Below are 27,782 nucleotides of genomic sequence, written 5' to 3'. Positions count from 1 at the left end.
AATAAGTTTTGTGGATTTTTTTCATTTGTGCATACTGCAAGAGAAAAACATATTCCTTTTAATTGTGAATAACATGTCCTCTGTCTATTCACAATTAATTAAAAATTATTTTGCTCCTCCTCAGTCTGTCTCCCTTTAAAGTCCTACCTTTTCAAAAGCAGTCACTACACAATAAAATAATTCAGACGAGAAATTCAAGTAAAATGCAAATCTTGCAAGAAATCTTGTACTTAAACCAAAATAACCAGCATAATGCCTATAAACAAGTACTATGATTTTTCATCATTAATAATAAAGGTATAAATGCACACTCCAAGGGTCAGATGTTCACTGCATGTTTTCATTAGATTGCATGGTTTGAGAGGCAGAAATTTAAGGCTACAGGACCGTGACTTGATGCAAGAAGGTGGCCTTTTCCTGTCACAGAGATGACATCTGCCTCTACCTAAAACTACAGTGAGTGTTGATCATGAGACTTTCAGGTTTAATTGCCTGTAACCACAAGCAGTACAAACCACAGTAGGAAGTCAGTTAATGAACTTGCAAGATATGTAACAATTGTTATCAAGACAAAATTATGAGGCTGTTTTAATTAACAGTATTTCTTTCTCCCTGCATTACTTACATTTTCTTCTGCTAGGAAAAATCTACAAATACTTTCTCATTTTCAGTCTCTAAGGTTTTCACAGAAGTAAAGGTTTGATTCAATACCCACTGATGTCAGAGAAAGAGACAAATTAGCTCGTACAGAGAAAAAAAAATCCAGGCTGTAAGAGGTCTGCTCCAACCAATTTAGTATCTGGCTTTGGTAGTTTTTAATGATACCAAGAAGAGCCAAGAAGAAAGATTCCCCAAGATGGGAGACTTGATAGGTACCATAAGCAAAGATGAAGATGGGTTTTGTGTAGTCTTCATTCTCTGTGTACTCCTCGTCATGAACTCCATTCACACATTGTGACCTACTTACACTCCTGTAACAGAACAGAACTTGACATTCTTTTGTTTTTAAAAAAAGGAAGAAAAATATCAGAAAAATATTTAATCTATTTATCCTGCCTTGTGTTACCTACAAAAGTTTCTAGTCTGCTGTCCCTACTTATATGAATACATGCCATAAAGTCAAATTTAGGATTTTGTGTGTTTGTGTAACTTACAAGCATATCTAAGTTTACATATTTGTAAATGTTTCTCACAGATGTGTATACAGAACAGAAAATCATCTACAGATATATCATTTATTTGCTCTCTTTGTGCCCATAGCCAAAAAATAGTAAATGTAGGTTCTCAGAACTTTATCTTAAGCAAATCTGTCATTATTAGGTCAAGTTCAAAGAGGAAAGCAGCCAAGAGGTCAAAAGAAAACAAACCCATAATATTTTGATTGGCCTTTTCATTGTTTTTGGGGAGCTCCTGAGTAACACTGTATAAGAGACAGCTACCAATTGTGTTCCATTCCATTGAAATTCAAAGCCGGTTTCAAGGGTAGCAACAATTCTGTCCAGCAAATAAATTATCATAATAATTTACTATCAAGAGTAATCTCCTTTTTTATACTTTATTTTCCTTGAGTGATAAGAAAGCATTCATTTTAATTTCTCATTAATTAAGAAAGAGTTCTCTGTCTTAAAGCCTACATTCCCATTGCATGGGAAAGAACACACACTTTTTCCAAAGCAAAATCATTATTGATCACACAATAACAATTGGCAACTGCCAAACACTTCACATTCATCTGTAAAACTAAACTTATGCTCAAAACGTATAGATCAAATTCAGGACCCCAGCCTCCTTCAACTGTCCAAAAAGAGATAGATGACAAAAAAAAGCCACACAGCATAACAAACTAAGAAATCCATGGCCCATAAGTAGCACAAGTTCATAGGGTTGTACTGTATGTGTTACAAAGCACAACTAAGACAAATGCTGAACAGTTCAGCACAATATCACAGGGCTTTCTTGAGGCTGACAAGTCTCCTCTCACAGCGCACGGGTTCCTAGACTGGGTTTTGCCCATCCATAGCTGCTCACTCCTGCCATCAATAATCGCTTTGGACAAAACCAGAGCCAGTAAAGGAGAGGAAAGCCTCCAGATTCTAGCACAGTTAGTGTACCAGTGCTTGTACCGAAAAAGATCCCAACAAAATCACACCAAAACCTAAAGTACTATTGGGATGTTTGTGCTTAGACTTTCTTCTTGGGATATTCTAAAAGGACTGGAACTCGCACCAGTTGAACAGCTGCATATAGCCTTTCACATCATCCTCCTGTGAACTGTGTCACATTTTTTCCCTCATGATGCAAGCAGATATAAATATATGTGGGAATCCAAAAATGAGTTTTGTGGGAGTTGTTTTCTTTACTTAAAAAGGAAGGAAAAATGAAAAAGATTTTTTTTAAAAAGAAATCATACAGTGCATACATGTAATTACATTTAGAACTGTCTAGGGGATAAAGGGAATGATTTGAACAAATTTAGCATCTGAAACGAAATCCGGAGTTTTATAATACACCAAAATAAAACCACATAAAAATACAGAATTGTTCCAAAGCTGGATTAGAGGTGTTTATGTAGAAACCCCCACTGCACACCACAGACATCGATATCTATTAATTATATACAATAATATAGTTTTTCCCTTCCATTTTATCTACAGTCACTTAGAACAAACAAACAAGGAATTTTATTAGCTTAGAGATGCTGTTAACCTGTGCGTGGTGTGAAACATTTTGCTTTTCCTTCATCAAGAAAACATCCCAAATGTATTTCACTAAAATGTATTTTCATATAAACTCCAGAAACTTACCAGTTTTCTCTAATATTTTGTTTTTCACTAATTATGAAGTCAAAGAAAATCTAAAACCACAATCTGAAAAGTAAAGATTCATGAAATCTCTAAAAATATCTGTGAAAATGGTAACTTAAATTACAAAATGCAATCTCTCCAGACAAATACTCCCTTAGCAAAACAGAAATAATTACTGTTGGTCTGTTTTATAATTTGAAATTTGAGCAGTGAAAACAAAAAAATACAAATCTTCCTACATTTGTTTTGTGAAGAAAGCCCCAGAGATAAAGATTCTTTTTCCATCTTGAGATCTCAAAGTATTTCTGTTGACCAAGACAATATACTCAGACTTAACAAAAAAAGTGATTTTATAGAGTTTTTATTCAATAGATTTTTACAACTGTAAGAGAGGCAAAATACTACTGAATTTTAATTTATCGGAGATGCATTAGAAAATAGTACTGATGACACCCTCGTCATCTGTTAAGGTTTCAAGCTTTGCTGCAACTTTTAGTTGAGAAACCAGTTTTCTACAAAATCGGGAGCATACAATTGCTAAAGATTTTGGAAAGTGTATGATATTACAGGTACCACTGAAACTTTGACTCAGTGAAATATTGATATTTCACAGATATAAAAATGATGTAGTGATTTAATTAACATTATATCATTGGTACAATACGAATAAAATTTAGTTATCAGAAGAGTAAAACATTAAACAGAAGTCCTAGAAAACATATGTCTGCACATACAGAAGTGGTCACTATTCAAAGTTTCCAGATAAAACGCAAGGTGAAAACAAGTGATGCATCATTGCAGCTAAATCTGCAATCCTCTCTCTTACAACTCTTCTATCCTTTCTCTTACAACTTGAGTATATATATAGAATTTTTTTAATGAAAATGTTTTCAAGTAGGATTAAACACTGCACATTTCACTTTTCCTGTTTCTTGTTTAGTGAGCAGAAAAAAAGACTGCAGAAGCAGAAGTATTCAAACCAAGTTGAAGACAAATGCTTCACGCTCTTCAAACAAAGCTCTTAGTCTGCATACAGGAATAAGTTTAACCACTTTGCTCTGTTAAGCCTGTACATTTAAGAACTATTTCTGGACTGAAGCTTTGAAAATGATCCTTCTAATGTTTGTATGAAACCAAGGTAATCTAAACAAAGAGGCCTTTTTTCTCTGTAGACATCTCTTTTCATTAAAAACAGGCCTTCCAGTTCAAGACCTGCAGTGTGAAGGAAAATATGCTGCTGTTGCTCAAACTTTATCCACTGTTTGTTTAAGAGTTCATCCCTCTGAGCTGTCAAAATACAAACTTTCAGCAGTTCTACCTTCAACAAAAAAAAGATGACATTCACAAACACCTTTGGGCTTGCAAGGAGAGACTTGGTTTGCACTAGAACTGTCACAAAAGCCTTTATCAATGGACAATTCTTACACAATTAATAGCCCAAATACAACAAAAATGACCCCTAAGGTACTCATTAGGGAGAGCACTGCAAGTTTGAAGGTCCCTACAGATGAGCATTTTTACTTTGGTTTTGAGGCAAACATTTTTACTGTACACTTTTGCCACAGCCCAGCACTGCCTGGGTGCTTGTCCACACATCATGAGTGGCAGAAATGGAGTCCTCACTCGGAGCAGGCAGTATTCTACATTGCCTCAATGCACAAACAATCCTTCCCCCTTCATTCTCATCAAGGCAGGGACAGAGAGGACAAAGGCCCCCAGTACCAACTACTACAACTAAAACATATGTGCACACACAGTCCAGGCCCATGCGCTCCCTCCCTGCCACACAGATTGCCTTGTTAGTTGGTGTATGCAGGATCCCACCTCACTGGCATGTTGGGCTAAGTCACATTTTTCCACTAAGCTTGGGTCCCCTAACTCAAACAGCACCTGTACCAAGTTATAAATTGTTTTCAGCAGAGAGCATGGCATTCCAGATCCCAGCTACAAAACACTAGGTTGAGCAAATTATGTGAGAAGTTTCTTTTCATACATACCCAAGAAGCTAAAAATGGATATACCATCACAGTTCTCCTTTTGCCTCGCTCTGGTCCATTTGTGTCTGTACAAATATCTTTTACAACCAGATCTATACAACCACTGCTAATGACTCACCGAAGCGCCATTACTAATCTGGGATTTATGCCATCATTTTTCAGTCAAGACTGGTTAAAGAGATTTGGCAATACTGCAAACAAAATTCAGCATCTCTGGCACTGTTTAGCAAACTGTGATCACAGCTTCGCGTATATTAAGACTGGTGACCATCTGCAAAATTTCATGCTGTTGCATCCAAAAAACACATATTCAGCCAGTCATTTGAACTGTGGGTGAAAAAGATGGGTGGGAAAAGAAGAGGAGAAGATCCTATGATTCTATGATCCACAGAGTATGATTAAGCAAATATCCAGTTCTAGAGTAGCTAAAACACCAGCATTAAAAATAGACACTGTGCAATGCTGTCTCAACTGTTGCACATCCATTTAATAAAAACCAAGTTGTTTTTATATCAGCAACAAACTAAAATCCAAGACTTCTATTAAAAATATAGGCAACTGACTTTGATAACTCATTTAAGTAATCATTGTTTTGAGATATGATGCAACAAACTCCAACATTTCTCCCCCACATTTCCTTTTTCCTTTGGACTTTGCTTGAAATCTGTACTCCAATGAGCAGAAAAATCCACATTGCTTCAAGTATTCTTTTGGCACCAAGAAACTGAAGCAGGGTGTAAAAGAGTGAGATATTAAAAGCTATGGTATACCAGCAAAGCAAAGGCCAGACAGCAGCAGATTTTCTGTGACTCTTTACTAGAGAACTTGTCTCTATTTCCATCTGAAAGACAACGTTTTAGTGCTCTGAATATGGTAATTCTGTTAAAGCCTGGAGGTCGAACTGCTGCCAGCAATAGATTTCAGATTCAAGCAGATGGAAGAGAGAAACTCCATCTCTGACAGGTAGAGACTACTGCTGCTGCTTGTGTGGGGCTAGGGCTTCATTTGGAGGGTTTTACCACAGTTGTTAGCAAATCCATTTCAGAGGAAAAGTAGGGCAGTCAGCCTAACAGTACAAACAAATGATAGTATCACATTTCCAAAGCTTTCCACCGTGTTGCATGTCCCTCTCATCATCCCCCTGCCTCCATTTTCCAGTAAAAATCATCTTCATGGGGATATAACAGACCTCCTACTGTTCCAGCTTGGTGCCCCTCCTGTTTTCTCAAGAGCAGATCGCTCCCTTGCTACTCATCATAGAACCTTTGATCAGTATTTGATCACTTTGTGTCATTTCCAGGATGTTCACGCTGGCCATTGCAGATAGAAACACTTCTCTTCTTGAGTCCAGACTCTGCCCTCATACCAAACCCTGCTAACACCAGATGCTGAATGCTGCAGAAAATTAAGCATCTGATAAATGCAATGTCATATACATGTCTGGAATGCATCCAGGCAGGTCTCGAAGACCTCCAAGGAAGGAGACTCCACAACCCCTCTGGGCAGCCTGTGCCAGGGCTCCCTCACCTGAACAGTGAAATAGTTTCTTCTTATGTTTAAATGGAACTTTTTGTGTTACAGCTTCATCCCATTACCCCTTGTCCTGTTGCTAGCTACTATAGAAAAAAGGAATGCCCCAACCTCCTGACACCCACCATTTATATACTTATAATTATTAATGAGATCCCCCCTCAGTCTCCTCTTCTCTAGACTAAACAGCCCTAGTTCCTGCAGCCTTTCCTCCTTATAAGGAAAATGCTCCAGTCCCCTGGTAGCCCTGCACTGGACTCTCTCCAGACGTTCCCTGACGCTCTTGAGCTGGGGAGCCCAGAAATCCACAGACACAGGACTCCAGATGAGGCCTCACCAGGGCAGAACAGAGAGGGAGGAAAACCCCCCTTGACCTGCTGGCCACACTTTTATTGATGCACCCCAGGATGCCATTGGCCTTCTTGCCCACGAGGGCACATTAGTGGCCCATGTTCAGTTTATTATCAATCAGGACTCCCAGGTCTCTCTCCAGCAGGTCAATCCCCAGCCTGTGCTGGTGCACGGGCTCTGCATTTGTCCTTGTTGAATGACATGAGGTTCCCCTCTGCCCAACTGTACAAGCTGGTCGAGATCTCTCTTCATTTGAAGCACAATGAGCCAGAATATCATGTCTGAAGAGTATATGGCAGAGTTTCTTAGTGTAAAATCAGAAGGACAAGAGCAAGACATGTCTGAAAGGCAGCATGGAAAATGGCTTTATAGCTGGGCTGCCACATGAAGAGAAGGGTTATCAACAGTGCTGGTATTTTGATAAAATAGAAGCACATTCTATATGTAGATAGAGACACAGACTCTTTCTCACGCAAATATTCACTAGATGTTATTTAAGAATATTCAAATGAACACCCAAAACGATGCAAATGCCAACAAAACAAAACTACCCAGACATAAAAAAGGGAACACATAGCTTTATCTTCCTTTTCAATCTTCATCTATCTCCCCATTACCTTACTCACAGCGCCTGCTCTGTGCAACGTGTCATTTAGGAGAAAAGGAGGTCTACACCCAGATTACTTCCAACCACACGTACCACAACAGGAAAGCAAAAAAATATCCTGTATCATTATATCATCTCATTCCAGTCTGCAAACAATAAACTCCAACAAATACAAGACTGCATCAAAAAGTATCTGCACTAAAAAAAGCAAATAAAGAAACGCAATCTTTACCCCACAGTTACACATCTGCACGACACATTTAAACACCATTAACCAAACCCTTCCTGAACACGCACCCAACTCACCTTGTAAAGGGGTGCAACAGGTATTCAAAAGTAAACAGTCAGGTGACCAGATGGGGATGGGAATGGCCTCCATTTGACATCCTGGGAAGGTTTGCACTTTAGGAAGGTCAGGAAGCAGCTCTTCAGAAGCAGAGGCTGTTCCTCTGAAGCAGAACCAACTCCCACGCTACATAGTCAAGAGGAGGATATTGTCGTTTCTTACTCATGGGATGCTGTTCAGTAGGACACAAAAACCCCTCTAGATCCAATATGCCAAGGTACTCAGAGCTGTTACAAAGGACTACAAGCCAACATTTTAGTAATGCATCAAAGTTCCAGCTTCAACACACAACAGCCCACAAGAGTCTCACCTAAAGAATATCCTAACCAAGCATTCAGTTGGAACTAAAAAGCTGTTCATTTGGGCCACAAGAGAAGAAATGGGTATGTATCTTGGAGCTGAAAGAAATGGGAAAGATGAGATCACAACTGCAAATTACTGATGATGGGATAACAAGCTATTTCCTTGGTGTCAATGGCTTGTTGAAGACACGGTCAATTGCACATCATGGTTTTAAGTTACCTTTCTTCATCTTTGGAAATTAACTACATTTCTTTCTACCCCACAGGGTAACCATGAAAAAAAAAGTTTTTCTATTCGTAATCATTGTCACTTAAAATCGAGGCATCTGAGACACAGTATTTTAGGATAACCATGCAAAGTGAAAGCTTATTGCCATATGCATCAACTGTCATTAATAGTTTTCTTTGATTTAGGTATCTTTAGCAGTCAACGTGGGAACCTCATGTTTCACTTTCAGATATTCTTTTTTCCTGTTACACTTTAGGAGGCTGATTCTGAAAGTAGAGCAAATCCTCATCACCTAAAAATTCTATATGGCTTCTATAGTGGATTTTCTAACTCACATAGTATTTTGAAGGTTCTCCTTTCAAGCACTAGTTCAGTATTTTGAAAATTTATTATGCAGAGAGCTGCTCCTCCTTTCATTTTCTTTCTGAGAAATTAAAATCTCCCAATTCTTAGACTTTTGGCTGCTTTCACTTTCTCACTGCTAATTCTGTTAATTCAGTAGTACCAAAGTTCCCTCAGAGTTCATAGTTCCCCTTCCTTGTTTTTCTCGTTGTTTCTTTTTTCTCGTCTTGCTTCTTGTAGTTCTCTAAATTATGCTCTCATGATCTTCGATCATAATTCTAGAGGGTCGTTATCTCCATCACAATACTTAAATAATGACAGATAAATGATATTTTCCCTACCTTCTCCATAATTTAATGTCAAAATCTTTTAAAGTCTTTTTGGCCTAGAACTCATATCTGTGACTTTTCCTAATCCTGTCAAAGTTTCACAGACAGTCCATGCCTCTCAACCTATGCTCTGCAAGCACCCTTTCTGTTCAGGTGTGTTTCTTGTCATCTTCATGGTTTCACTGCTTCAAAAGGTCTAAATTCTAGTCTAATCTTAATCTACAAGCATAACTGCAGCAATAAGAAGAAAAAAAAAGTGGCCACTTTCTTCTACTTACAGAACCCCACATGCATATCTTCTTTTTTGATTCCCCAAGCTCTTAACACTTTTTAGGTGAACTGAAGCTCTCCTCCTTCCAGAGCCACACAACATTCTTCTCCCTACAGGTATATGTCTTCATGGACTCTCCAATCTAGCTGCTAAACAATAAACCAAAAGAAGGGCAAACATATAGATGGATTTTTACCATTTCTTGCCTCCTCCAATCCTTAGACATCACAGTTTAAATTTGACCAATTGTTTGCAAGCTCTAATTTATGAACGTCAATATCAGGTCTCGGATATTACTGGAGTACCTTGTGGTCTCAGAACCTAAAAATGCTTCTGGAAGGATGTTCATCACGATAGGGAGTCACAGCGCTGCCTACGGAAGCTGTCTGAAATTAAATGCCTCCCATTAAACATCTGCCTCAAAACCTCTAGCTCAGATACTATGTAGTTCCTGATACCATTCTGCTGCAGAAATTCCACAAAATAGATTTGTTTTCATTTCACTAATTCTTCAATTTATAAAAAATCCAGATAGGTCCAATACATATAGATACTGATGTCAGCATCAAACTGGCAATAATAATAACTGGCAATCCTGTGTATAATTTTGCACCATGAATCCCTAAGACAATAAGTCATACACAATTACCCAAATCCAGACACATTTAGAAGTCCATATAAAAGTAGGTTTTGCACATCTCCATAACCACTGTGATGGGCTTCAAGAAAAACCCATAAATACACATTAATTTTGTAGAACCACCAACAATTATTTCCTCAAGAATCACTGTTCCTTCTGACTTTTACCTAAGTCTCACAACACGCAGCCTTTTCCTGAAAGTCTTGGGTCCTTGAAGCATGTATTACATATAGGAAAGACAAATCCTTTCATCTTATCAGTATCAGAGGAGGTCTTGCAAACATTCTGTACAAGTCAACTTGTTAAAGAAGGCAGGATACATAATAGTTCTTCATGCCCATTCACAGGCACAAATAATTTAAACACATTTTCAGGATGGTTTTCAGGAAGAGTGGAATATGAGGTGACCACACAGCATGCTATTTTACTCAATATTATTGAGCAGAGAACATCAAGATTGAGAGCTACCTAAAAGCTCCCAAAGCTGGGACACAACTATGAAGTCTGTGGCAAGGATAATTTCAATGACCCTCACAATTTTTGAAGATTTCCTGTGATTCCCAAATGCACAAGGTTGATAATACTACTGCCACATACATTCCCTGACACTCTTTTTTTAACAGTTGCACGTAAAAGTTAGGGCTCATGTCTTCATTTAGTCAAGAGAGAACTACTCATGACATTTTACGTGAGACATGCCCACCATGACTTCTCCTGAAAGAACTTTTCACTGGACAGTCACAACCAGTTTCAAACAATTATTTTCCTACCCTTCCTAACAATGTCACTCAAAGCTCAGTGGATACCTGTCCCAAATGCAAATTTCAAAAGTAGGAAGTAGGAAGGGGGCAAAAGGTGCATTTATAGCAAAATAAATTTCCACCCTCAGACTGAAAGCTCTCAGGAGCGCCCTGGCAGAACTAGTTTCCACTGTGTCTTACTCCACTATCCTGCTCATACACACAAGTCAGTGGAGGGGGCTACGTCGCTTGCCTTCTTTCTTCACACAGCAGCAAATAACCCCAGAAGCAAACAGATTCTGGAGATTTTAACACTCCAAAGCTAGACAGTTGTCGTCCATGGCAACCCTGGACTGTCACAACAACATAGTAACACAACAGCTCTCTGTTGTTTTGAGAGTAAGAACCTATGTTACTTTCCAAGCTGCAATACCCTGAATTAACTCTGAGGTAAAGGAAATCAGGGGAAAATGAGCTTTTGTCCCCTCAGAGCAACCGGAAGGAAACATAAGAGAATCACAGAAACAGAGAATTTCTCTTCCTATGCCAAGTCTTTAGCCCCTGAAACATCAATGTGAGTCACGACATTTACATAACAAAACACTAGAAGTTTTTACTGCTCTTCCTGAGAAGAGAAATCTCACTAGAAAAACACTGACCCTCACAACGTGCTCTCCACTAATTCTCTCCCCATGTATCTGCTTCCTGCTAGGGCTCGACAGTAGTGCTTCAAGAGGAGCTCTCAAAGTCTTCCTGTGCTTAACAGCTAGTCTAATTGCTGAGCTGCTTCTACACAGCAGAGCAGAAGCCTTCACTCCACCAGCATCTCTTCTCCCAGGGCAATGTTATCCTATTGAAAAGTAACAGGCATTATGCACCCACTGAAAAGCACCCCAGAACACAAACAAAGAGCCAAGAGTGAGCCTGTGATGGCTTCTAATGGCTTTATCTACACCTCACCAGTCCATTTTTAGCAGCATGCTCATTTTACCTTTAAGATTTGAATACAGTTGCTCAATTCACACCCAAGCTTGCAGGGTGCTGAGTATCCCAGTTTCCAACATCACCTGGACGTTCATCTCTCTACTGCAAATGAGCCACTTATGCTATACAACACAACTGCTTAATGTTTTACATAGATATACTGATTCAATATGTTAATTAGATAGTTAATCTGAAATATTCTCAAAACTGAATAGAGCACACACATCCAAAACTCTCATTGCAAATTAATTCTCTATAGGAGCTTTCACACAGATTTCTCGACTGACTGTATTTTGCTGTGCTCTCTTTTTATAGAGTATATAACCTTCTGGTCATAACAGATTGCTTGCTCCCAGTTGGAAAGTCTCTTGGGAACACAGAACTGTAACTTACCATTAATATATTAAGTACAGAACATTTCAGACACCATGACGCAGAAAACACAAAGATAGAAAGCTATGTGAGAACCTGATGTAGGATTAACAAGGCTTACTCCATCCTCATCTCTAGCTCAAGTGAAGCAGTAAATCTACAGCTCATGTTGGAAGCCTGTGTTTCAGGCACTGCCACAATCACCATTAGCACTTCTCGGAGAAATACAGTTCTTACTTGAGACTTCTTGGAAAAGGCAATTGTACTAAAATATAGATTGGGTCAAATTAACAGGAAAAAAATAACTTTTTGTGGGTAATCTGTTCTTGCCAAAAGAAACATTTTGTAGAAAAGATTCCATCAGAGCATATGTAATTTTCTTAAGTCTTATAAACTTGGTAAGATGAAGGCTGTCTACTACTTGATTAAAAAACAACCATGTAATGTGGACAACTTACATGGCAGCACCTAAGCATTTCTGGTTAGTGCTCAACAAACACTTCCTTGCAGTTGTTTAGGAAAGTTGTTTTCTCTTGGGGAGAAAAAAAGAGTTTGGTACATATCAAAGCAAAGATGCTCTTCACCATTTCCATTATTCTTATCAAAAGGTGAAGAGTAGTAGGAAGGATTCTGTTTACATTGAAATCTGTTCCTTGCTACACAAGATTTCCACCATTTTCTAACAGACAGGTCATTTAAATGCCATCACTAGTCCTTCATTGTTCTAAAAATCTCTTACATGCCACCTTATGCCAAACATTATGCTGTGATGTCACTGAAGAGTAGCTGAGACACACAGGTTCACATGAAGAGAATGAATGGTTTGTAAAGCATTTTCTAATCCTTCATCAAGAGAGGTGTAATCAGAAGGTGAGACCAGTAGCATCATGACCCCTAACTATGGATGCTCAACATCACTTCTTAAAAGACTGTTCTTTTCAGTTGCTTACATTTTCCCAAACTGCACGTCCAGAAAATTTTCATGCTGAGTGTTTGCCTCAGACTGGTTTTTAAAGAATCATTACTTTCAGCCAAGGATAAGGGCTCAAGGAAAAATGTTTTGCACAAATTTCAAAAACAGCAAAAATTGGCAGTCTTTTCTTTCTATCTTAATCCTTTTAAAAGTCACAGTAAATACAGATGCGGCAAAGATTTGTTCACAACTAAAATCTCCAAAGCTGACAAAAAAAACGGAGTACCCTTGATTTCCACAGTTGACCTAACTGTGCACATACTGCCCTACAGGCAAACCCCCTGCTCCTTTGGTTTGGAAAACCACTCCTTTTAGCAATCATTCAACATCAGTTTGGCTTAACATTGAATTGGGCCAACAGAACCTGTATCTCTAGGACCAACCTTCGTAAGACAGAAATCTCAAATTCAAAGCATGGGAGGGGAAAATGGACAAACCAAAGGAGTTGGAGAAGTAATAGATTTGAAGAGCAACACTGGAAAAGTTGGCTTAAAAAAATTAAGATGTCAGAAGACCAAGACTGAGGTCTCAGGGTAGAAATAAGGTCAGAAACAACTTGGCTGGGAGGAATCATTGCAGTAAAAAACTGGGGAGCTGACAGGTATGGACAGACCAAAGAGAACTGGACAAGGAGCATAAGGAAGAACATCAAGGAGGGCAGGTAAAGTTGGCACGAGGAGTCTGGGAACCAGCTGTCAAAACAGGAAAGATATTAGACACAGATCTGAAAGGAGAACCAGCCTTCTTCAGCAGAAAGAATAAAGTGTCAACTAGCTTAAAGTGTTTGACTCGAGCCATCCATAATCTACCTTTGGAGGTATACAGTCTTTTACACAATATATGCAGAAACAGCTGGGAGGGCTTAGCAGCTCTGTGAAACTGAAACTAGATGTTCAAATCAGGCACCCAAAGCCTGAGAAATAATGTATAAACCAATGGCAAAAGGACAATTTTTAAAGACTTGCCCTGCATCACACAGGAACTGTGGGGAGTGGTAGGGCCACGTCTCAGGCCTCTGGAAGGATGCTGCAGAAAACAACCTTGTCTCCCTCTTCCCTCAATCCCCTGATTTGATCGCTGTGCGGCTTCCAATTTTTGTCAACAAATAAAGCTGTGACACTCAATGATGTCCTTCACTGTACAGTTCATCCCCAGATTAGGCCCCTCCTGTGCACTAAATACAACACAGAAAAGCAGATCATCGAACTAAAGATTTATCCTAGCTGGAATCCATAAGCCAAAAGTTTGGATCCATGGATTGCTCTTTTAAGACGGTTATTTTATAACCCGTGTAGGTCATTTGTGCTTTAAATTGTTGTCTTCATGCCTACAGCTGTCTTATTTGCATGAAGCAGCACTGCTTTCCCTTCAGCATGGAACAAACAGTGCCAAACACGTCCCCTGATCCCAGAAATTAAGACCCACCCACACTTTGGGTACAAAAGTTACGATCACTAGAAATCCCCAAGGAACACATCCATGCAACTGGATGGCAAAGCAAGTTCATGAGACCACAGGGAGTTGTCACAGACACTATCTCCTGGCTTCTGGCTGTGACACTGACTTTTAAATATGGCTAGACATACGTGACTTTTCTACTGCTACGATTATCTATTGGTCTCATATTAACTGTTGCTATATCTGCCTGTGTGATACTGTACAGTGTTGAACTTCAAAAAATGACCCACAAAAAGTGAAAGGGCTGAGATACCCAAGATATAATTCTCTTGTGCAGATAACCCGCATACTCACAAAGCATCTGAGAAACACTCTACAGGCTTCTAGACCTGGACAGGTAGATTTACCATAGATTTTACATTTTATATGTAGCATCTTCCACAAGAAAATACAAAAGCACCTCTTTCTAAACGAATGCAACCTGATCTAGGTGTACCTGCTTTAACAGGGGGGTTGGACTAAATGATCTTTAGTTCCCCCTTCCAATCCCTACCATTCCATGATTCTATGAATGCTGTAATGTTCAATAAATCCTGATATTCAAATGACTGCTATCAGAATTAACAATGCACTAATACTTGTTGGTTTTTGGTAAAAATAAAGCAAAAAAAATGGCATACAGAGCTCGGCAAGTACCTCTGGTAACTGAACACATGACCACACTGCTATCGAAGTTTACTGCCTCCCAAGCAAAGTCAATGGACCAGCTCAAGCGAACGCTCTTCAGAAATGTCAGACCATCAGTTTAATCTAAGCTGCTGAACTTTGCATTAAAGTTGCTGGAGCCCAGGCATACACTTTGTTCCACCTGCCCTGTTGTGGGAGGCAGTAATTTCCAGCCTAGTCAACCTAAAAACCAGCTACAGGATCAAAAGAACTGTTAGAGGCAAGATAAAATGCAGCAAGATGCGCAGAGAAATCCAGATGGATAAGAGAAAGAAAAAAAAAAAACTAAAAACCCCACAAAACAAACAAACAAACAAAATATTTAGAGAGTCTATGAGTAACTGCTTTATTTTGAGCAACACTGACAAAATCAAGTTGTTTTTCGAAAGAGCACTTTGAAAAATTGGAGGCTTAGCCGACTATGAACTACTATTCCCTTAACACTAGTCAACAGAGAGAAAACATAGAAAAAGAGCTGGAAAAAGAACAGAGGAGACTCCAAGCAGGCAAGAATTTTTAAGACATCTTATGCAAAGTAATTTCATTCTAAAGTCTTATTACAATTCCCAACAGATTGGACAATTCTTGAAAAATTTGGCTAAAGCCTAAATCCAAGCTTCAGACTGTCATGGGTTAAGACTCAAAGCAAACACAAACCTGAATTACAGAAAGATCCAATGCCTAACCCTAGCTGTAAGCCCAGCAACTGCACTTAGGACACAATGGATTTAACAGCAGACAATGAGTGCAAGAACAAATTTTTCACAAACCTAGTATCCTCTGTGCCTCCACTGTTAGCCATAATTTCTACCTTCGAGACTTGTCCTATTCATTGCAAAGAGAGATTCTGGGCACCAAATTCTAAGTACAGTTCATTTGGTTTGTACGTGCTTCTGTAGCTGCAAGTTACAGAAAACTCAGGGATATGGCTGGCTACCATCACGTAAAGAAGCTATTTAAGCACAGAGTCAGCCTGGACTAAGCCTCACAAAAAACAGGAAGGAACTGAACACGTTCAGAGGCACTTGCAGGCGGTGGCTTTATTTTGAAGAATTCTGTAGTTGGCTACAGTGCACTAAGTGTACCTTAGGTATAAAATGCCCAAAGGAATCGAGCAATGCTGTTTCCAAAGATTTGCGACACTTCCTACAATTAAGTCATATGGTGGAAAGAATAATTATTCTTATAAAAGTTTATTCTTATAAAAGTTTTCTTCATCAAGATGAAACCAGCCATGAGAGCAGAGGACCCTAATCTCTTTAAAACACACTACCTAACAATGGGAGTTAGCAACTTACATACCCTGTACCAGGCCTTTGTCTGCAGGTTCTCTCTCAGAGTGGCACAGTCCCACTTGATTTCCATATGCTCAGGTTCAGGATGCACCTGCCAGGGAAACCCAGCTCTAAAGCCAGGCCCCTGATTTTCTGTTCTCTCTGAGCACATTCCAGATGGAGCTACAGGTTCAGAACTTCTCCAGTTTTTCTTGCAGAAACTACAACCTTAAAGTGCTCCACTGGCAAATGCTACGAAACATTGATCTGAAACACACTAGATGCATCTTCCTATCACTCACTCTCCTCTTTCCTGTATGGGATGTCTACTCTCTCATCCTCCCTGCTCTTGTCCCTTCACTTTCTCCCTCCATATCCACACTGTTTTTCTCCCATGCTACTTCCTTTCACCTCACTCAGTCATCTCCTCCACAAAATCTGTTCTGTCTGCAACAAAATGGAAGAACAGAGTTGTATTTAGACAGAATCATCTCTCACACAACAGGCTTCTCTGTTAGCATGTCAGAGCAGCAGGCCACAAACAAGATGAAGGCCTTTGTGAGAAACAGAAGAACATGAAAAGGGTTATACTTTCATGAGTGGGCCAGGTCTACACGTAACAGCTCAAGAATGTCAGTATCTTTTATCAAAATACCCTGCTGATATCATAAAAGGCCTTAGCAGTATCTCACTGCTGTATGTAATGAGTACTTTTGTGAATACAGATGCACATTCACAAACTTCAGTTGCAGAGAAATCTTTGGTCATGTATTGTAAGTTGCACAGAAAGTCTGCTTCACGTAAGGACAAGGTCTCAACTTGCCTGGAGGGTAGGGAGAGAACTATGTTCATCAAGATGGTTCTAGCTAAGGCAGGACATATTGGGTAAAAATGAGATTGAATTACCACAGTATGCAATGAATAGTAAAAAAGATCATAAATTCAAGACATTCACACTTGGAAGTATAAACAGCCAAGGATAGCCTTCTTGCTGAGCAAACACGCTTTATTGCTGCTTTCAAATGCTGTTTTCAAGAAGTACTACCAAATTTCTGCAGTGCTGGCACCAGGCTGACAGAAGCACAATGTCCAACTGTGCTGGCTGATACAGAAACGGGGAAAACACAGTAGTAACCGCCTGGGAAAAGTCTGGGGAGTTTGCCTTCCATTATCTCATGCACATCTTCCTTACCACATGCCACACAAACCACAGAAGCCCTACCCATCCCTTGTGCAGCCAAGACATGTACCCTCCTCTCAGTCATGTCTTCAATTTACAAATGTCCCTGTTATTTTCCTTACTTCACTTTTTCCACGCTTCATTTTCAGCCTGCTCTGCCTTGGCTGTTCTTTGGTTTTGCCTTGCAGACTGCTGATCTGTGGCGACCCTCCCCTGGCAGTAAGCAGGCTACTACTGAGAACAAAACATGAGAAGCAAAGGAAAGAGAGAGCAGTGGCAGCGGGAAATGGCTGTGAAGCAGGAAAGGGAAAATCCTCCTATCTGAAAGCCAGAAGAATCAATTTCATCTATAGTAAAAAGCTTTTCTTATTAGGTTAAGCATCAATAGGTGTGATTTTAAAACATTTGAGGCTATGTCCATCTGTCTGACAGATGTGGATGAGGCAGACACACTCCAAACCTTTCTTCTTCCAAGGTCTACAACATTTTCCAACGACATTTCTGCAAAGGATGTCTGTTTGAGATTTAGTTAGATAATTCAACAATAGAGAGGAAATTCAGTTTGCAAGAAAAGAAACAGGAAGAGAAGTGACAAGCAGAAGCAGAGAGCGCAGAAGACAAAGCTCTGAGCTACGCTGCCTGCATTATTTGATCTCCTGTCTCTCTTCAAGGACAACAGGTAGAGGTTTCAAACTTCATCTCTACACAAGGTGATTGGTCTCCGCATTCATGAGAGAAATGGGGAAGTTTTTCCAACAAAGTAATCTACAAAGGCATATTCTACAGAAGGTATTTTTATATTCTAAAGGTGCATCTTAGGTAATTAAAGGTGCAATTAGGTACTTAAAATTTGCTGTAATAAAGCATATGCCGGAAGCCTAAATTAAATCTTAATAAGGAAACAAGAACCGAAAAGAGAATCTTGGCCGCCTTACTTTCCTTCCCAGTTCCAGTACAATACTATGGAGGTTAAAGAGCCCAGAACATCAAGGAAACAGAGCAGTCTTTTCTCCTAGCAGTCATTTCACACCACAGGGAGAATTCCTTCCATTTAGCATAGCATCTGTTCAACCAGAATGACTTGAATGGCTGAAGACGTCCAACTTTCAACACACCTGAGATCTTAAGACTGAAAATTCTGCTATTCCAGTAAGGGTACAGCCTTCTGCCTCAAATAAGTTTCTGCAGAGGTGTGATCAGTGTCTTTAGTAAGGCTGCCAAACACTCTCTGAAGATTACATGGCTCTTCTGCCACATTTTGGCAGGGTTCTTTATTTCTCGATGGGTTCCTATGAGCTGCCACCCACTATAGATTAAGTTAAAATTAGTTTATTAAAAATAAATTAAATCACAGGCAAAGTCATCACATATCAAGAAAAATACATACAGCCTAGATACAGATACTTGAAAACAGCACTGAAATCATAATTTGCTAACAACTTGGTACTGCCAGTAGGGAGCGGTGAAGAAAAGAGGCCACATCCACACCAAAATTTGGAAAATGCCAGAATTTTTTAATTTAGGAATACTCGATGTCAACTTCTTGCCAAAAATATATGTCCCTCCATTTGCTCTCACCTAACATTTGCATTGAGACTTGTGAATGAATTTGCAAGACACCACATGCTCCAAGTTCCCTAGAAGCAAGGTAGCCCGTTGAATTAAAATCTTCAAAAGCAGAAAAAACCTTAACAAGTTTGTTCCTCAAGGGGAAACAATCTTTTTTCCAGGACATCAGGGCTCTGCTACCTCACCTGCCTTGGTTTAGAGTTTGAGGACATAAAAATACAGAAGTGTTTCTGCTGATGTTGCTTAAAAAGTCACCCAGAAAGATCTTCCCAGGTATTGCTCTACTGCCAACATAGACAAGTTCAACATTATAGACTTCTGCAGAAAAAATGACATTGGCCTGCAAATGGAGAGCTACTGTCACCACAGAGTGCTTGATTGCCCAGGCCAAAGCCCCTTTACTATCTATGTGGCACATGCAGCCCATGCTGGGCTTTAACTAGGGTATATTTACTTTGCTCCACTGTTCAAGAGAAAATGTATGCCACTGGGACTAAGCTACAGCCTCATTCTTACACTGCTCTATCAAAGCCATGATCACTACTGCAAAGGCAGTGCAAAGGCATTTCTACTATATTTCACAACCTTAATAAATGGACAAACACCTGAAATGTGCACCAAACTAAACATACTATCTGTTTCTTTTTAACACTCCTCTATGTGGGAAACCAGTCATAAAGGTCGGTCTAGAATAAATTAAGAGAGGTTAAACGTTCTTACACATTCTATTCACTTTCCACAGTGCACTATGCTTGCTAAGCTCTGCTCTTCAATTCCTGTTCCCTGAACGATGGCATCGCTGCTGAAAGAGCAGAACTGACCAAAGAGTACAGGTGCACCACACATCATCAGGCCACAACCACGAACAGGACCTCCTGATCTTCTTCATTTTTTCAAACTTCTGGTCCCAACAACGAAGGGACAACCTCACCTCAGGATGAGGCTTCCTGCACACACACAAGTGCCCCTGTGACTCTTTTTGCACGCCAAAACACGCAGCTGTGGCGGGTGCTCTGAGTCTCAATCGCAACAGCTGGCCTCGGGGTCTGCCAGCCACCACAACAACGACAAACTGAAGGGATCACGAATCTCTCCGCGCTGTGCTGTGCCGTGGGGCCCGACAGCCCGCTGTGCTACACACCCACGCCGCGGCACAAAGCCAGCCAAGGAGCGTCCGGGATAATACTGAAAAAGCACGGATCTATTCAAAATACCTGGAAACAGGAATGCGGAGGAGCATGCAAGCACATACTTAAATAACAAATTAAAACCAACATAATTGGGGTTTTTTGATGTCTCACTCTTGCATCTCTCCCTGAGACGGCTGTTTATACGCCCTTACACGCTGCTGATACGCGGCAGCCCGGCACGGCTCACGGACGCTCAGGACGAACCTTTTAATAACAGAAAACAACGTACCCCATAACGCCGTAAGGCACAGCAGCGTGCCGCAGATGACAACACCGATGACCGAAAGCACGATGCGGCACGAAACGAACCACGGGTGCCGGGGCCTCCCTAAGATGGGGGCTCGGCAGTGCGAGCGCAGCACGGCGGACGGGTCCTTCTCAACGCCCACAGGCAAGGAAGCGCGGCACCGCTGCCCCACGGCCCCCCCACCGGAGCTGTCAGCGAGGCCTCCCGCCTCAGCCCTATGGGGCCCGCTGGCCCCCTCTGCCCCAGCTCCTCTCCCCGGAGCCCGGCGGCCACCCCTCAACTCACCTCAACCGCGGCTGCCCGGACACCGCCCCGCGGCTCCAGCACCCCGAGGCGCGCCGGCGCCCACCCGCTCTCGTCACGGCCCCGGCGGCCCGGCCCGGCCCGGCCCCTCCCCGCCCCGCCCCTCAGTCGGGCCCGGCCCCCGCGGCCGCCGGCTGCCTGCGCAGGGCTCCGCCGCTCCGCGCTGGGCCGGGCCGCGGGGGTAGCGCAGCAAGGCGGAGGCGGGCAATAGCAGGGGCGGGAGGATCCGAGGCAGAAGCAGGGCCGTTTCAGCAGGGCTCCAGGTACCCGAGGCTCAACCTCTAGGCCTCGCACTTTTTCCTGCGTTGTCATTTACGACTCCAAGGCATCCAGTAACTTAAAAACTGGGAGCCTCCCGAATCATCATCTGCAGTCAAGAAGGGGGGGTTGTGAGAGAGAAAATATCACAGCTATGAGAAGTACCCTTATTGCAGCTGTGAAGTTTGAGCCAAGTAATTTTAGACAACAATCCAGATTTTTTTCTTTTCTACTAAAAATGTCAGCATGCTGCCTCCACTCATCCTTACTCGGTGTCCGCCCTTAAAGTTGCCCAATACCTGGCTCAGCCACCTACATTTGTTGGGACTGCTGCATAGCTGGAGTCAAGGCTCCATTTCTTTATATACCATGGTGCTGTCACCAAGGGACAGCCTCAGGATTAAGTATAATTTGAAAGAACACACCAAGCAGCCTCAGCTCTGCTCTGGCTCATTCTGTTATTTTTACAGGGTGCATAAATGCCAAGGGGAAGGCAGGTTACGCACAGGTTGCCCTATGGGAACACCCAGGAGGTATGTGAGGGGCTCCTGCATGCAGGCTGAAAGGGGTGAGACACACACAGACACACATGTCTGGATGCCTTCAGCCAACTGTGAGTGATCTGCAGAGAACCAGTGCCAAGTACCCGTTGAGTCAGTCCCAACACTAGTGTAAGAATTTTTAATCTGCCTGCTGCAGTTCCCCGGTGCTGGAAGCTGCCAGCTCAAGTCCTCAGTATGATCGCAGTTTGGATGAAGAAGCAAGGAGATGCAGCTTGAGTTTTTCTCTCTTTTTTTCCCCATTTGTCAGTGGCAAAATGCCATTTGTAGCTGTGTGACAGGGTTGATACAAGCACTTCCATTACAAAAAAAAACAGCCAGAACTTACCGAGGAGAGCTCATTTTCAATGCCTAGTCAAACATGTGATTTTTAACATTTACCTTTGGTTGTAGTTTAGCCCAAAAGCTAATGAACCATGCCGTGTTTTCAAACAAAAAAGAGACAGTAAATAGGAGCTCCTTTGTGTACCATGCAAGTTTAAAGCAATCCTCTCATTCAAATAGTAAATATACTTGGCCAGAACAAGCTAGAAGGTCAGCAGCTGGCACCCTTCAATTTGAATACAGTGTGATGGGGTTAAGAAGCATTAAACACTGGCATTTATTTGTAGGTGACAACAAAATTTATCAGCATCAAGCAAAATATGACCTGGACAATTCCTCACCAAGAATCCTGGAAGAATCAAAGTTCCCTTGGCATTGGTATATCAAAAGAGTGCTAAAAGCCCACAAATCAGAAGGGTGCTTATGTTGCACCAAGCATTGAAGAAAGGATGTGGAGAATCATCATGTCACACACATACAAGGGCAGTCCAAGCTACCCAGGGCAAAATAAGAGACAAGCCAAACATGGTAGCAAGAGGTAAGGTAGGTAGGTTTTTAATTTACCTGTTTTCTGGTAAGATTATAGATTTCTTAGGTTAAGAAAACATAAATAACAAATGTCAAAAACCAGTTGTCAGAGGAGAGTTGTATTTGAGTAGCAGTACTTGAGAGAGCTGCCCTGGCACCATTAGAAGGTTTAACTAATCCACATATTCCTCAACAATGTGGAAGCATATATAAACTCAGAGCTGATTACATTTGTGGACAACAGAAAAGCTGGCATTATGATTAACAAAAGAACTGGGGCATCACATAAGAGTTTTGGAGCAGCTGATAAAGCAGTCTCAACTTTTTAAATAGCCAAATCTCAGGCTATACATCCAGGAAAATAATTGAGAGACATTAAACACTGGGAAAACAGCTGACTGAAAAAGTTATGGACTCTGAAAAAGGCATCAGGGTCATAGAGGACAAGGAGATGAACACGAGATCTCACCTTAACACCGTGCAATAAATCTTGGAAGCACAATCAAGAGCGTACAAAAAAAAGATGGCATTTTACCCATATGTAGATCACCGATAAACTCTGTAACAGTGTTTTATCTCCTTCTTAAAAGATTACAGATTTGTGAGGGGACTAAGGAAGATAGGCATAACACAAGATTTTAGGAAGTCAATCCGTGCATCTCATCAAAAAACATTAAGAGCACACTTATTTAAGTTTCACATGCATTCACAGCAGGGAAATACAAGATCCTAATGACCTCTTTGCAAAGTCATCCCTTCTCTTGTAAGTGGAAGCTGAAGTAAAAGTCTAATCGCTTGACAGACATGCACTGTTAATGGAGGGATTAATAGCTACTGAAACATACTATCAAAAGAAGACACAGATGACATTTTATGCCCTTTTCAAGGTCGACGCCTTTCTCTCAAGTGTAACAGCTTAACCTTCACAGGCAGTCAGATGAGATGAAGAGTGTCAAACTCTCTTACCTTAACTCTCAGTGCAAAGCAGGAAGGTCCACTTAATTGTATGTCCAGTCCCAGATGATAAAGGGCTTTTTGTAGTTTCTGCCTTTCTAGTAGGCAGTGCAAAATTTTACACATCAGATAATCCATCGTGCTCAAACACTATTTACTCTCATTTTCCTCAGCATGCCAGTGATCTAATCACCTGTAAGAGATTTCTTCCCACTCAGATTTCTAGAAATCTTCCTACTAGAGCCATTAGAGAGGTATGGCTTACACAGAACCAAAAGCCCAAGACAAGCAATATCTAATGAATGTTAGACCTCTGTAACTTATGTACCAGAAAGACTTCAAAACTTTCCCCCACAAAAAAAGCCTCAAACATTCCTGCCATAAGTCAACTGAAAAATTCTGTATTCCTCATCCTTTATAATGAAAGACAACACAATGAAATGGGCAGCAGCACAGTTTATCATTAGAATTTGTGAATTACAAATTTCTATATTCACTAGTTTTTCCACAGCTCCTTTTAAACTCATGGTAGTCATATTGCAAAAATAGTTTTGGATATCTTGTTGTAAGTCACAGACATTCACTTTACATTATTTCCTCTATTACTAAAAATCTTTAAGAAATGATTCCCTTCCATTTCACTGCAGCCCAGGAATATCTGTGTGCAAAGAAAGAACATGAAATCTGAAAACTTTCACCAAGACAAATCTCAGCTTTACATAATACTTCCAATATTTATCTACCAAAATACAAAATTGTTTGAAATATATAACCTGCTACTGATGTCATTCAGCAGCTATTAAAATGCTAATCTTGTTGCTTCTTCTCCTTTCAATATTTGAGCATATTATTAAGCAACTTACTGGAAATCCTGAAAATAAAGCATTGTCCACTTCAAGAAGCTGCTCTCCATGTTTTCAGACCTTTCTTCCTACAGAGTGGACCATTTAAGAGAAATAACTAGTTAAGAATTTTCTGCAGATACCTGCAGCAAAACCATGCCAGAGATAGATAATTCAGCACATACAGGTGGAAAAGAGATCTTAAGATTTCTGGTTACTATTCTGTCAACTGCAGTTAATGATGAAAAATCTACCATCATGCTCTTCACTTTTGGACAATAAGATACACATTTAGAATAAGTAAACATATTCTAAATGAACACATACCTAGTGCTAAGGCAGCATGACTACTTGTGAAATTCATCATGTCAACAAAGCTGCTACACTTCTCTATTCCTCCTCTTTCCAACCAAAGGCTTAAACAACAGATACTGTTTACCACCTACATTATGTGGCTGCATTTTTAGAAGATGATTTCACTTGGTGCTTTTGTGACAAGCAGAGGGTGTCAGTCTAGTTTGTTCTGGGCTTCCACTGAAGGAATATTATTTGAAAAGTTTGCTTTGGAAAAAAAAATAAAACCCACCATCCAACCTGCTACTATTCCCCAGAAACTTAAAAGAGAGAATGTATAAGCAATTTCTTATTCCAACCAGTGGATAATGAAGCTCTTTGTAATATAAATGCACACATTCTGGAAGCAAAAAAGCTTTCAAAGTCATTTTCTCTTTTTAAAGATGTCTTTCCTTTCACAGGGTATAACTTAAACAATAAATGCACTCATACTTGTTAAAATGCCAGCTCCTCAGCCTCCTTTTTCAATATAGGTACACATGGGCCTTCAGTAAACAGATTCCTCTTAAAGCAACTGCTTATCACTTCATACTTACTTCTTGAAAGAACAGAGTTAATGACCTAAAGAATTTGCAAACCAGAGTAAATGACTATGACCTTTATTTATTATCATAAACATGTGATTAGCTCTGCGATGTGTTTGCAGGATTGGACCAGGGAGAGAACATGTTAACTGATGAAACTAGATGTAGTATCTACACAGATAGGTCCTAAATCTGAGGGAGCCACAGCCTTAGACATGAATCTCGACAGCATTCAGCAGCCTTTGACTTTGTCACCATGTAAAACAGAATTACAGCAGCAGTGAAAGCTTTTTGCAAACTGTCCCCTACACTTACACAAGTCATTAACACTGCATATATCTGGGATTCTAAAATCAGTAAGAGCCTTTTGTCAACCTTCTGTCCTCAGCAGTTCATTTTTATAAATACATTACACATTCAGTCTTGCAACATCTACCATAGGTTAGAAATGTGTCGTTTTTAAGAAATGCCAGTGGTGCAGCACAAGATGTCATGACTTTAAAATGTCACTATGGCCAAATCAAAACATTTTGTGTATTAGCAAAAACCTTGGAATCGTATACACAAAACTGTTAGTGTTTTTGGCTTCCCATTAAGGAAACAAATTATTTTTCACACAAGAAACGTTCTCAAGTAGGACAGTGCTCCAAGTCCCAAGGCAATTATGTAATTAGTCATATTTAGACAGAGTATTATATTACACAATATTGAACAATGACAGCCTCTTAAGCGTATCTGTATTTTCATACATATTAAGCTGTATTTTTACACTGTCCTAGATAGTTTAGGGAACCATTAGGAAGTTTTAACACTAAGATCCTATTGGATTAAATAATACCAATATTCAGTTAAATTGATTATGAAATCCTTAAATGTTCAACAGCAAACACTGCATTTAATTTTAATGCTTGATCTCCACTGGATCAAACCCATTACTAAAAGTAACTGCTTCAGCTCATGATCTGCTCTCCAGCTGCTCCTTTGCAAAAGGAGTTGCTGCAGCACCATGAGGTGAAGCTCAGGGATTACTAAAGCCGAGAAAGGGACAGATCACCTGGGCCATCAAGCCTACAGTCCCTCGAGGCAGGGCAGATGACAGAAGAGTCCTTCACTATCAAGACTGCATATAGTTCTGCATCTTCTCTCAAACTGACATCTCATTACCTACCAAGTGGCTTTACATTTATTTTTATTCCCTTTTTAAACTTTTTTTTTTCCAACCCTGTGGAGAAGGCTTGAGTAATGCTTTGAAATTAAGAGTGCTAAATTAAGAATACTCTTATAGTCATCACATCAATTTATCATTTTAATACATGTGAAGAGACAATATGGTAATTAGGCTGTGGAAAACAAAGGATGTTTCCAGCACTCCAGTAAATGAACTGGTTTTCACATGATTGAGAGAACACAAAAAAAGTGAAATTGGTGTTGATTTATGATTGCAAAAATAAAATCCTACGCATGTAAGGAATATAAACATACTTTGACTGATCACTCAGCAGTTGCTTAAGACAGACAGAATTAAATAATCAACATGCACTCATTCAATGAAGTAATAGATTTTACAAACAATAAGCATTGCATGCATCTGTTCAGACTAAATGTATATCAGCCACATGGCTATAAGCTTTGGCTAAGAAAGTTGCTATGACTCTGTCCCCACTTACTATTTCCTAATCAGCTTAATTTCTTTGAGCTTCTTTATATAAGAGTTATGTTGACACTTATTCCTTAAAGGCTTTTGTCGTGGTTTAGGCCCATCAGGGAGCAAAAGACCACGATTAGCCTCAAGTACCAAAGACCTGAGAATTGCCAAAGGGCAGGGGGAGCTCATTTGCTGCTTAAGGTGCAGGACGAAACAGACCAGGCTACTCGGCCTGGGGAAGAAAACAGAAAATAGTTTAATGCAACACTAACTAAAGCATAACCATAAAATATAACAAAAATAACACAACAACACAGAGTGGTATAAGGATGAAGAGTCCAACCAGCCCTTTAAGACCACCTTCTTCCCACCCCTCCCCTCTTCCCGGGCTCAGAGTCCCGATCCTGGTGTTTTTACCTCCTTCCCCCTGAATGGCCCAGGGTGGCAGGGAGTAGGGGTTTCAGTCAGTTTATTCCTGATGGCTTCTGCCATTTGTCTCTCCTCAGGGCAGGTGGGCTCTGCACCAGTCCTCCCTGCACATCCCTGAGGTACCTCACACACACAGCAGCCCTACACGGGCTGCTCCGAAGTGCATTTATCCCCAGAGCTGCAGCTCCTTCCTGCCTCTCCTGTGGGTCTGTTCTGGGGCCCGCAGGCTCTCCAGCATGGCCTGGGCCATGGCTGCTTCCTCACAGAGTCTCTTGCCCATCAGGGTGCACTCACATGGAGCTGCTGGTGGCTCTCAGTCCTGCCATGGCCCTGCATGGGTTGTAGGGGCATAGCCTGTGTTCTCGCCACGGCTTGCAGAGGGGTCTCTGGTCTATTGCTCCTCCTTCCTTCCTCTTCCTCTGACTGTGGGGTCCGCGTGGTCGCCTCCATCTTGTATCACTCATACACCTTCTGCCAGCACTTCAAATTCCCATCCCTAAATAGTGATCGCAGAGGTACCAGACTGGCCCAGCTGGGCCGGAGGGAGGTGGGTCTGAACCCAGGAGCTGGGGGAAAGAGTCCAAAAACTCTTTACCAGGTCTTCACTGCAACCCGCTCCCCATGTTACCAAGCAAAAGCTGCTCCTTGCTAAACCATGAC

General features: G+C 40.8%; 1 protein-coding gene across 7 annotated transcripts in view; it reads right to left on the bottom strand.

Annotated features, from left to right (window-relative positions):
- INPP4A (inositol polyphosphate-4-phosphatase type I A) overlaps positions 1 to 20,779 on the bottom strand; it is a 128,882-nt gene extending 108,103 nt beyond the window's left edge. For all 7 annotated transcript variants that reach the window (XM_061997931.1, XM_061997990.1, XM_061997964.1 and 4 more), the window contains exon 1: positions 20,687 to 20,779. The gene's annotated coding sequence lies outside the window, so the exon portion shown is untranslated. The remainder of the gene's footprint in view (positions 1 to 20,686) is intronic.
- Between the last annotated feature and the right edge of the window lie 7,003 nt (positions 20,780 to 27,782).

This window comes from Colius striatus, chromosome 1 (assembly GCF_028858725.1).
Source record: "Colius striatus isolate bColStr4 chromosome 1, bColStr4.1.hap1, whole genome shotgun sequence".
NCBI lineage: Eukaryota > Metazoa > Chordata > Aves > Coliiformes > Coliidae > Colius > Colius striatus.
Note: the sequence above shows the minus strand (reverse complement) of the source record. Positions and strands in the feature narration are given on the sequence as shown.